At 53.6% G+C, this 10,945-nt stretch overlaps 1 non-coding gene and 1 pseudogene across 1 annotated transcript; both read right to left on the bottom strand.

Moving 5' to 3' along the window:
- Window positions 1–5,095: 5,095 nt before the first annotated feature.
- On the bottom strand, window positions 5,096–5,627 carry LOC148164658 (large ribosomal subunit protein uL16-like; annotated as a pseudogene).
- Window positions 5,497–5,630, bottom strand: LOC114210924 (small nucleolar RNA SNORA70). Its single transcript, XR_003609617.1, has one exon. It is a non-coding gene; the product is annotated as a small nucleolar RNA SNORA70 (small nucleolar RNA).
- Window positions 5,631–10,945: the final 5,315 nt, after the last annotated feature.

Below are 10,945 nucleotides of genomic sequence, written 5' to 3' on the forward strand. Positions count from 1 at the left end.
ATTTATTTATTATTAATTAATTTATTTATTTAAGTAGGCTCCATGGTGCCCAAGCTGGGGCTTGAACTCACGACCCTGAGCTCAAAGAGTCGCATGAATCGCATGCTCTACCGACTGAGCCAGCCAGGCACCCCAGCGATCCCTCAGGAAGGCCGTTAAAGGGAACAAGGAATCAGCTGTGCACAGGCTCCCCGAGGGGATCTGTGGTCTGTGGGGAAGGCCGTGGACGCCCAGCAGCGGCCAAAGCCAGGAGTCGCTCCAGAGCGTGGGGCGTGCAGGGTGGAGACCTAAAGCTCTGGTACCCAGCCCGCACTCCTGCACCGGGCCCAGACAGGACGCGGTGGGGAGCAGCCCCTGCCCTCCCTCCCCTCTGGGAGCTCACGGGCAAGGACCCCACAGTGTGCCTGTGCTGTAAAGGGACGTTGAAGGATCTTGGGAAGCAAGGACCGAGAGGGGCAGGAAAATCCTCCGGGGACTTAATGTCCCTGCAGGGGTCCCAGAAGGAATGGGAATGGCAGGTAGGGGCCTAGGCAAGGAAGGGCCACCAGGGAGCTGGAGCCGGGAGGAGCCTCTCCGTGTGTCTCCTGGGGGCCGACCCCTCCCCAAGGGCCTGCAGAGCCTTCCTTCCTTGAAGGCGTGGGCCCTCCCTGATCTCAGCCTGGGGTCGGCTCTGTCCCCACATCCCGCACCCCCTCCCCGGCCCGGCTGCTGGTCTTGCTTCGCCCACCACCCTGCACAGGGCAGGGTCTCAGAAACCAGGACCCTGCCCAGGAAGTGGTAACACAGATACAGGGGGATCCACGTTTCAGGGGCAGTACCCCTGCTCCACCGGAGACCCCAGGCTGCTCTGCTCATTGTGGAAGCCCATCCCTCGGCCGGGGATAAGGAACTGATGGGGTCGTGTCTGGGGCCGTACGGGGTGAGACGTACGCAGAGTTGAAAGGCACCCGGTGACAGGCAGTGAGGGACGAGTGGGTGAGATGGACCCTGGGGAGATGGGACCCACTCCGGCATTGCCACGAGAGCTGGGTGCAGACACAGGGGCGCCATGCGCCCGAGAGGTGTTTGGGCCGTGGGCAGCTGTCCCCCCGTGGGGGCTCCCGGCTGTCCTCGGGGTGCGAGCTTTGGCGTGTGTAAGGGATGAGGCTGTGAGGGCAGTCTCTGGGGAACGGGCAAAGCAGGATTGTGGCGCTGACTTCCCCAACCCCCTCGGAGGTAAGCCTGCTTGGGGAGGTGACACCTCCACACTCAGACCTGCCTGACCAAGGAAGCTTTCGGCAGGACAGGGAGAGCTGGGCTTAGGCCCCCTCTGCCCCCTATTCTGCATGGGCGGACATCCATCTGAACCTTGGACTCCCTGCAGACAAGCCCTCCCCTCCTCTCTACTTGGACCCTCTTGTCTATGGGTGGAGTCCCTGGTGCCCTCCCTTCTAGAACTTTCGATTGGAGACTGGAGTGGAGCCCTGGGTAGATGAGAGGGGAGGGGCTGGTAGGAAGGAGGTCAGTGAGCAGATGGGATGAGGGGCAGGAGCAGAAAAGAGCAGAGCCAGGGGACCCACGGTTCTGGAGACCGGAACCCAGGATCTTTCCTTAACATGGGATGGTCACTTTAGGTGTGGGGAGTCACTGGTTATAGGTGTTAGAGAACCAACAAAGAACAGGAAACCCGGTCCTGGATTTGATGCTGCAGCAGCCCACCAAAAGGGACTTGAGTGAGGGCAGGGCCTCGGGCACCTGCTCCAGGGCACAGAGGGGAGAAGCCAGAGCTGTTCCAGGTGGGGCAGATTTCAGCACCTGCTGGTCCCCACCTTAGTCCGCAGGCAGGGACCTCGCATTGGGGCAGTAAACTTTTTTTATCAGGCGTCCGACTGTGTAGGAAAAAGGTGGTGGTATATTTCATGCCTGGGCCAGACAGTTTCTGAGAAGTTGTATTTAACTGTTAACTATGATCATGAACTTTTTGGTCCAGTTTGTTTGGCCTGCAGCCACTCCTGCCTCCTGGTGACCTCAGACTCCTAGCAGGAGCCCCGACCCTCAAGTCTAGTCCCCCAGCACAGCCCCGGGCTGATCTGACCACCAGTGTGGCACTGTGGCATCACCGTCTGTCCTGCCTTTACCGCCATTGCTGATTCCCCGGCCATCTGGTCTTGAGGTCCCCTCCCTTGTCCCTTCTTAGTCTTAGATTTGCACGCATCACAGACGGGACCCTCACCATTTCGCAGTAACAATGAAGGTGGAAAGTTGTTCTCACAAGCGTGAAGATGGCATGGTCTGGAACTTCGTGAGAGAATGGTTGGTTGCTAAAGCATCAGGAGGGACCCAGCCACACAGTCTCTTCTACCGGGAAGGGCCGGAGGCAGAGCCATGGCGTTGACACACTTCCTGCTGGCCGGGGTAAGGTGCACGTGTGTGTGTGTGTGTGTGTGTGTGTTGTGTGTGTGTGATGGCACCACAACAGTTTCACAGCTGCGGCCTGGGTACCTGGGCCCTAATGGAAGGTGCATTTGGAAGGAATACACATGGCTTCGCTCTCAAATCTTTGGGTTGCCAGTGACATCCAACTTCAAGAGTCATTAGAAGGAAAAAAAAGGCAGGGATTTATTGGCCCAGATAAACAGAAAAGGTCCCTGTGTGGGCTGGAGACAACTGCCACCAGGGGCCCCGCCCGGCCAAGGAGCGCCACCCCTGCCTCTTCCTGGGTGGTGCCTCTTCTCCCCTGCAGAAGGGGACGTGGCACCAGCATTTCAGCTTTGCCAGCGAGAAGGAAAGGGGCTCCCAGCTCAGGCTGGAGCCTCAAGTGCACCTCCCGCCCTGTAAGGCCCTGGAAACCTGGCGACCTGGCGACCGGGGGAGGTGGGTGCGGGGAGCAGACCCAAGTCCTGTTGGCACCACGAGGGGAGACGCCGACCGCCTCCCTGCTTGGAAGGAGGTCAGCTCCGGGCTCCCAGGGCAGCACCTGGTGTCTGCCTGCTGTGCAATCCCCGGCACAGCCCCCACGGTCCGCACGGATGGGGCCTGCACGGTGCTGTGGCGCCTTAAAGCCCATCTCCAGGTGTCGGGGTGTCGGGGTGTCGGGCGTCCTAGGATGCAGCCTCTGCTGCTGCAGACCTGCTGCAGCTCTGCACCTTTCTTAGTAGTAGATTGTCCCTGAAGTGGGCCCGCCCCCCCCCCCCCCCCCCCGCCTCCGCCTGCAGCCACCAGAACAACCCAACGACATCCACATCCAGTCATTGGGGTGGTGCTCAGAGGAGGCCCAGCCTGGCTCAGCCTCCTTTGCTGTGATGGGGGAGTTGGTCTCCTTGGGGTTCTAGGATAGGCCAGTGATAGCTCCCTCCCTATTTCCATGTGTTCCCTTGGGGGCGTCCCACAAAAGCTTAGAAATCCTCTCCTCTTTTGCCTGCTTTTTGTGTTTTCCCACCTGCTGGCCACTCCGTGCTTTCAGCAGAAGGAGGGCTCTGGCCACGGATTTCCTGTCCAGGGGTTGCTCCCCACTGTCCCCTGAGCCTGTTGCTAGTACTCCCCCAGCCTCTGGCCCCTCTGGCCCGGGCCACCCGGCATCCTGTCGGTGATGCTCTGGACACAGAAATCGGCTTCTCCCGAAGTGACCCACCAGGAGACTCCCCATGCCAGGCCTGACTGGATCCTCAACTCAAGCCTCAGGGCCTGGAGGTCCTCTGAGGCTCTGTAAGCCCTAAGATCACTTGGCTCCCCAGGTGGGCCCTTGAAGACTGGCTTTTGGGACTGGCGCTAGTGTCGCTCACCTCACACCCCAGCCATTTCTGTCCCCATTCTTCCTGCCTTCCACTCAGGCCCTGGATCCAGCCTCTCTGCCCTGCCTTCTGCCTGTAAGCCCAGTGTCCCCAGTAAACCCAAGGCCTTGCCCTTCTGGACCTATTAAGTCACCGGAACCCTCTGCCTGGCTTTTCCCCAGAAGATGCTGCTCCCAGAGTTCAAGGCTGACTGGGGCACTGCCCGGGCACCTGCTACTGTGAAGATGGCCCCCCCTTATCTCTTCTCAGCCCTGTCGGTGCCCCCCCACCCCGAGCAGAATACAAAGTCCCAGGGGTCTGGCCGTCTATCCAGTGAGTCCTCGCTCCTGGGGCATGGCGAGTGACCCGGGGTGATTTGGCAGGCCTTGGAGCAGGTGCGGCCGGCTGGCACATCTCTGCGCAGGGCTGGTAGCCGAGGAGTGAGTGGCAGCAGGATACCAAGCGGCGAGATCCAAGGCACACCCAGGGTACCCAGACGTCATCCTCACCGATCACCTAATCCAGGAGCAAAGGCTCCGGGCTGCTTCCAGTGAGGTGAGGGCCTGCAAGGGACGTGATGCTAGCACCCTGGGCCAACACTGGGATCTGCGGCGATGTCCAACAGCTGTGGACAGAATCTTCTGGAGCAGCTGCTGCTTCGGGGGCACACACCACCCTGTTGCTTCCGACACCCCCCCTCCCGCCCCCCGCGCAGTCCCTGGCCCACCCAGCCTTCTGCCTTGGGCTGCACGGCTCTGTACACTCCCGCCAGTAGTGTGCTGGCATATGTAACAGCCAGCTCTCAGGGGGGCAGGGGTGAGCCCTGGGGGGCGTAGTGTTTCCCAGTTTCGGGGGTGCATGTATGCCCAGCACGGCCAATTCCGAGTGTCAACATGATGTCACAGAAAACGGAGTTGGGGGGAGATGCCCAGGAGCCATGATTTTATCATATTTCCCCCAAACAGATACAACAGATGTAAGTAACCTCCGGGACAGAGAGAGTAATTTGGAAGGGATGAGTTTTGAGTATTTATTACCTTTTTTATTTTTATTTTTTAAAGATTTTATTTATTTATTTGACAGAGACACAGCGAGAGCAGGAACACAAGCAGGGAGAATGGGAGAGGGAGAAGCAGGCTTCCTGCTGAGCAGGGAGCCTGATGTGGAACTCAATCCCAGGACCCTGGGATCATGACCTGAGCCGAAGGCAGATGCTTAACCGACTGAGCCACCCCGGCACTCCTTTATTACCTTTTAAAAATAGAATTTATTTAATTGTAAGTTTATATAATTTCAGTTTTGTTGATGGTTATGTTTTTTTTTTTTTTGACAGGAAGTAGGTTTTATTGGTGGGCATGAATATGGAGGGGGCAGTGCTGAGGTTCTCATGAGTGCAGAGCCCTCCACTTGTCCAAGGGGCCATGATTAGGGATGTATTTGACCCCACAGCCATCTGGGATAAGCCACTTTTCAGCCACATGTCTTCAAATTCATCTGCATTAAACTTAGTAAAGCCCCACTTCTTGGAGATGTGGATCTTCTGACAGCCAGGGAACTTGAACTTGGCCCTGTGTAGGGCCTCAATCACATGCTCCTTGTTCTGCAGCTTGGTACGGATGGACATGATGACTTGGCCAATGTGGACCCTGGCTACTGTGCCCTGGGGCTTTCCAAAGGCACCCCGCATACCTGTCTGCAGCCTAGATTGGAGATAGCATGAGGTCAGACCTCAATATCCACTGGAAAGGGCTGTCTCCAAGGTCCCTTAGGGCAACCCATACAATCAACAGGCTGCATACACTCCCAAGGAGGCTACTGTTTGCAGCCATGGCACACTGGACCCCCATGGACAAAGAGCACAGTCGGCTTAATTGGCTGCAGAGATGGTTATGTTTAACAGCGCTCACAGAACTCATGAAAATTTAGCGATAGGCTCTTACGAGCGGGAACAAGCTGGCTCGGGGACACGACTGCCTCGGGCCCAGGGGCAGAGGAGTGCCCGTTGGAACCCCTGCTCCCCAGCAACCCCCAAGATCACTGCTCCGTGGCCTTCTCTCCGGCCTCCCCTCTGAGAGCTCATGCCCTGTCCCCTCTCCCTCTCCAGGGCATGCCCCGCCCCCTCCCCCCCCTCCCCGCCCCCGGCCCCAGCGCCTTCACAGCCTTTCCTGGGGCCAGACTGACCCCCGGCCCACACCTCGGGGGCTATAGCTCTCTGGAAGGTGCCTCAGCAGCCAGGCTCTTGCCCATGTCCCCCAGCTCGGACAGTGGTGATGGTCCCGTGCCGTGCTCTGCCCCCTCCAGAGTGCGTGTCACCTGTCCCCCTCCCAGGAGAGGGTCTCCTGCACCAGCTCCTCTTTCTCTCACCCCTCGTTCTGCCCTCATTTTCTTGTTTCTCTGGTCCCCTCCTCCGAGACCCCAACCACACTCCCCGTTCCTCCACTGACACCTTCAACAGGGCACTCTGTGTAGGTTGCCGGAGGCCTTTCTCTCAACCCCACCACCTCCTCCGGGAAGTCCGCCCGTCACTTCACTCTGGCACTGGTGCTCTGCCCTGATCTCTGGCCATCTGCAAAGGCTAGGAATCCTCCTTAGAAGATGGATAGCAACTCAAGGGGCAGAGGCATCCATTTTGTGTGGCTAAGCGGCCTGCAGGGGCCTGGAACCGTCACTAGGCCTTCCTGGAGTGCACGCCCAAGATAGTAGCCGGCAGAGGTAGAAGCTTATAAGATCTGACTTCCCCAAGGTCCCCGGTGACAAACCGTCTCTCCTGCCTCTCAGCTCCTGCCCTGGTGTGCCCCTTAGATAAGACCCCTGCAGAGCTTACCAATCCTTCCCCCTTCCCCCCGCCCCCTCCTACCCCCCGCCGCTCTTTTTCATTTGGATTGACCAGCCTGGCCTTAACCCAGGAACCCTAGAAATACTCCACTGGCCCTTTCAAAGGCAGATGCCGGGGTGCTATGGCCCCCACTCCGCCCGCACCCTGCCATGAGCCCCCCGGGTGGCCTCTCGAGGTGTGAGGACCTGTGAGAGACAACCTTCCCTATTCCCCTTGCTCCTGCTGTTGGAGGCCCCACCGAGCAAAAGTGAGTCCAACAAAATCACAACAGTCCAGGTCCCAGCACAGAGCAGCCCTATGGGATGTTTGCCGAACTGAATCAAAATGTCACACCATGGTGGAAAAACCACCCTGAAAGATTTGGTTCTGGGGAGCGAGGTAAGTTCTGAATGCCTTCAGTGTGGTGCGTTGTCTGGGTCAGGCCCCAGGTCTGTTGTGTCCCTGTAGCCTCGTCTCTCTGCAAGGACCCCTGGCTTCGGTGGTGTGACATGCTTTGGCCAACGGGGGAAGAGTAAACACGACGCCGGTAGAAACCCAAGCAGCCCGGGGGCTTCATCTCTCTCTCTCTCAGGGCAGCTGGAGCCCTGAGACCACCAGGGAAGGAGCCCAGGCTAGCCGGCTGTGGGATGAGAGGCCTCATGGAGGAGAACTCGGGACCCAGCCAACAGCCAGCCGCCAGACACGAGCGAGGCCCTTGGCAGCCCTCTGACCACAGACGCACATCTGGGCCCAGCCAAACCCAACAGAAGTGCCCCATCGTGGAGCCACATCATTGTAAAGCTGATAAGTTGTTGTTTTAAGCAGCGACGCTTTGGCTGTAGTTTGTTATGTGCAAAGCAAAGCGAACCACTCCTTAGCACAATGCACCACAAACGGAGAGATGAAGATGGTCAGGCAGGCCGACCGGCCAGCCATCCAGCTGTGAGGCGGGGCTACTGGCACACTGGGAGGGCCCAGGAGGATCCCCTAGATCCTGGGCCAGGACAAGGGTAAGGCAAGTGAGGCATTCACCTGCACACAAAATGGAAGGCAGTATCCCCAAACTGAGGAATAAAGATAAATAATATTTTAATGCAATATTAGAGAAATCAAATTGGCAAACTATGGCTCATGAGCTGGCTACCCATTTCTGTAAAAAAAAGGTTTCTTGGAACTGGGGCTGGGATTAGGATTTATTTTTATTTTTTTTTAAAAATTAAAAAAAAGATTTTATTTATTTATTTGACAGAGAGAGACACAGCGAGAGAGGGAACACAAGCAGGGGGAGTGGGAGAGGGAGAAGCAGGCTTCCCGCGGAGCAGGGAGCCCATGCGGGGCTCTTATCCCAGGACCCCGGGATCATGACCCGAGCCGAAGGCAGATGCCTAACTGACTGAGCCACCCAGGCGCCCTTGGGATTAGGATTTAGCAAGCAAGGTAAGATCATATAAGCACAGGATCAGCTCTTGTTTTTATTAAAAAGTTTGATTTTTTGACATGGAATTTTTTTTTAATTTTATTTTGTTAGTCACCATACATTACATCATTAGTTTTTGATGTAGTGTCCCATGATTCATTGTTTGCATATAACACCCAGTGCTCCATGCAGAACGTGCCCTCTTTAATACCCATCACCAGATCGGGCGCCTGGGTGGCTCAGTTGGTTAAGCGACTGCCTTCGGCTCAGGTCATGATCCTGGAGTCCCGGGATCGAGTCCCGCATCCGACTCCCCGCTCAGCGGGGAGTCTGCTTCTCCCTCTGACCCTCCCCCCTCTCAAGTACTCTCTCTCTCTCTCTCTCATTCTCATTCTCTCAAGTAAATAAATAAATCTTTAAAAAAAAAATACCCATCACCAGGCTAACCCATCCCCCCACCCCCCTCCCCTCTAGAACCCTCAGTTTGTTTTTCAGAGTCCATCGTCTCTCATGGTTCATCTCCCCCTCCGATTTCCCCCCCTTCATTTTTCCCCTCCTGCTATCTTCTTTTCTTTCTTTCTTTTTTTTTTTTTTAACATATAATGTATTATTTGTTTCAGAGGTACAGGTCTGTGATTCATCAGTCTTACACAATTCACAGCGCCCACCATAGCACATACCCTCCCCAATGTCTATCACCCAGCCACCCCATCCCTCCCACCCCCCTCCACTCCAGCAACCCTCAGTTTCCTGAAATTAAGAATTCCTCATATCAAAACTAATGATGTAATGTATGGTGATTAACATAACAATAAAATTTAAAGAATAAAAAAAAGAATTCCTCATATCAGTGAGATCATATGATACGTGTCTTTCTCTGACTGACCTATTTCGCTTAGCATAATACCCTCTAGTTCTAACCACATCTTTGCAAATGGTAAGATTTCGGTTTTTTGGTGGTTGCATAATATTCCATTGTGTATATATATATATATACACACCACATCTTCTTTATCCATTCATCTGTTGATGGACATCTTGGCTTTTTCTATAGTTTGGCTATTGTGGACATTGCTGCTATAAACATTGGGGTGCACGTACCCCTTCGGATCACTACGTTTGTATCTTTGGGGTAAATACCCAGTAGTGCAATTGCTGGATCATATGGTAGCTCTATTTTCAACTGTTTGAGGAACCTCCATACTGTTTTCCAGAGTGGCTGCACCAGCTTGCACTCCCACCAGCAGTGTAGGAGGGTTCCCCTTTCTCCGCACCCCCGCCAACATCTGTCATTTCCTGACTTGTTAATTTTAGCCATTCTGACGGGTGTGAGGTGGTATCTCATTGAGGTTTTGATTTGGATTTCCCTGATGCTGAGCGATGTTGAGCACTTTTTCATGTGTCTGCTGGCCATTTGGATGTCTTCTTTGGAGAAATGTCTGTTCATGTCTTCTGCCCATTTCTTGATTTGGATTATTTGTTCTTTGGGTGTTGAGTTTGATAAGTTCTTTTTTTTTTTTTTTTTAAAGATTTTATTTAGACACAGAGATGGAGAGATCATGAGCAGGGGGAGAGGCAGAGGCTGAGAGAGAAGCAGGCTCCCCGCTGAGCCAGGAGCCTGATGCGGGGTTCGATCCCAGGACCCTGGGATCATGACCTGAGCCGAAGGCAGCTGCCCAACCATCTGAGCCACCCAGGCGCCCCAAGTTTGATAAGTTCTTTATAGATTTTGGATACTAGCCCTTTATCTGATATGTCATTTGCAAATATCTTCTCCCATTCTGTCGGTTGTCTTTTGGTTTTGTTGACTGTTTCTTTGGCTGTGCAAAAGCTTTTTATCTTGACGAAGTCCCAATAGTTCATGTTTGCCCTTGCTTCCCTTGCCTTTGGCGATGTTTCTAGGAAGAAGTTGCTGTGGTTGAGGTCGAAGAGGTTGCTGCCTGTGTTCTCCTCTAGGATTTTGATGGATTCCTGTCTCACATTTAGGTTTTTCATCCATTTTGAGTTTATTTTTGTGTGTGGTGTAAGGAAATGGTCCAGTTTCATTCTTCTGCATGTGGCTGTCCAGTTTTCCCACCACCATTTGTTGAACAGACTTTTTTCCAATGGACATTCTTTCCTGTTTTGTCGAAGATGAGTTGACCAAAGAGTTGAGGGTCCATTTCTGGGCTCTCTATTCTGTTCCATTGATCTATGTGTCTGTTTTTGTGCCAGTACCATACTGTCTTGATGATGACAGCTTTGTAATAGAGCTGGAAGTCCGGAATTGTGATGCCGCCAGCTTTGCTTTTCTTTTCCAACATTCCTCTGGCTATTCGGGGTCTTTTCTGTTTCCATATAAATTTAGGATTATTTGTTCCATTTCTTTGAAAAAAGTTGATGGTATTTTGATAGGGATTGCATTAGATGTGTAGATTGCTCTAGGTAGCATTGACATCTTCACAATATTTGTTCTTCCAATCCATGAGCATGGAACGTTCTTCCATTTCTTTGTGTCTTCCTCAATTTCTTTCATGAGTATTTTATAGTTTTCTGAGTACAGATTCTTTGCCTCTTTGGTTAGATTTATTCCTAGGTATCTTATGGTTTTGGGTGCAATTGTAAATGGGATTGACTCCTTAATTTCTCTTTCTTCTGTCTTGTTGTTGGTGTATAGGAATGCCACTGATTTCTGTGCATTGATTTTATATCCTGCCACTTTACTGAATTGCTGTATGAGTTCTAGCAGTTTGGGGTGGAGTCTTTTGGGTTTGCCACATAAAGTATCATATCATTTGCAAAGAGTGAGGATTTGACTTCTTCTTTGCCGATTTGGATGCCTTTTATTTCTTTTTGTTGTCTGATTGCTGTGGCTAGGACTTCTAATACTATGTTGAATAGCAGTGGTGATAGTGGACATCCCTGCTGTGTTTCTAACCTTAGGGGGAAAGCTCTCAGTTTTTTCCCATTGGGAATGATATTCGC

Source organism: Eumetopias jubatus, unplaced genomic scaffold (genome assembly GCF_037043125.1).
Source record: "Eumetopias jubatus isolate StellerSeaLion01/CBP00866 unplaced genomic scaffold, mEumJub1_p1.0 scaffold_3, whole genome shotgun sequence".
Classification (NCBI taxonomy): Eukaryota; Metazoa; Chordata; class Mammalia; order Carnivora; family Otariidae; genus Eumetopias; species Eumetopias jubatus.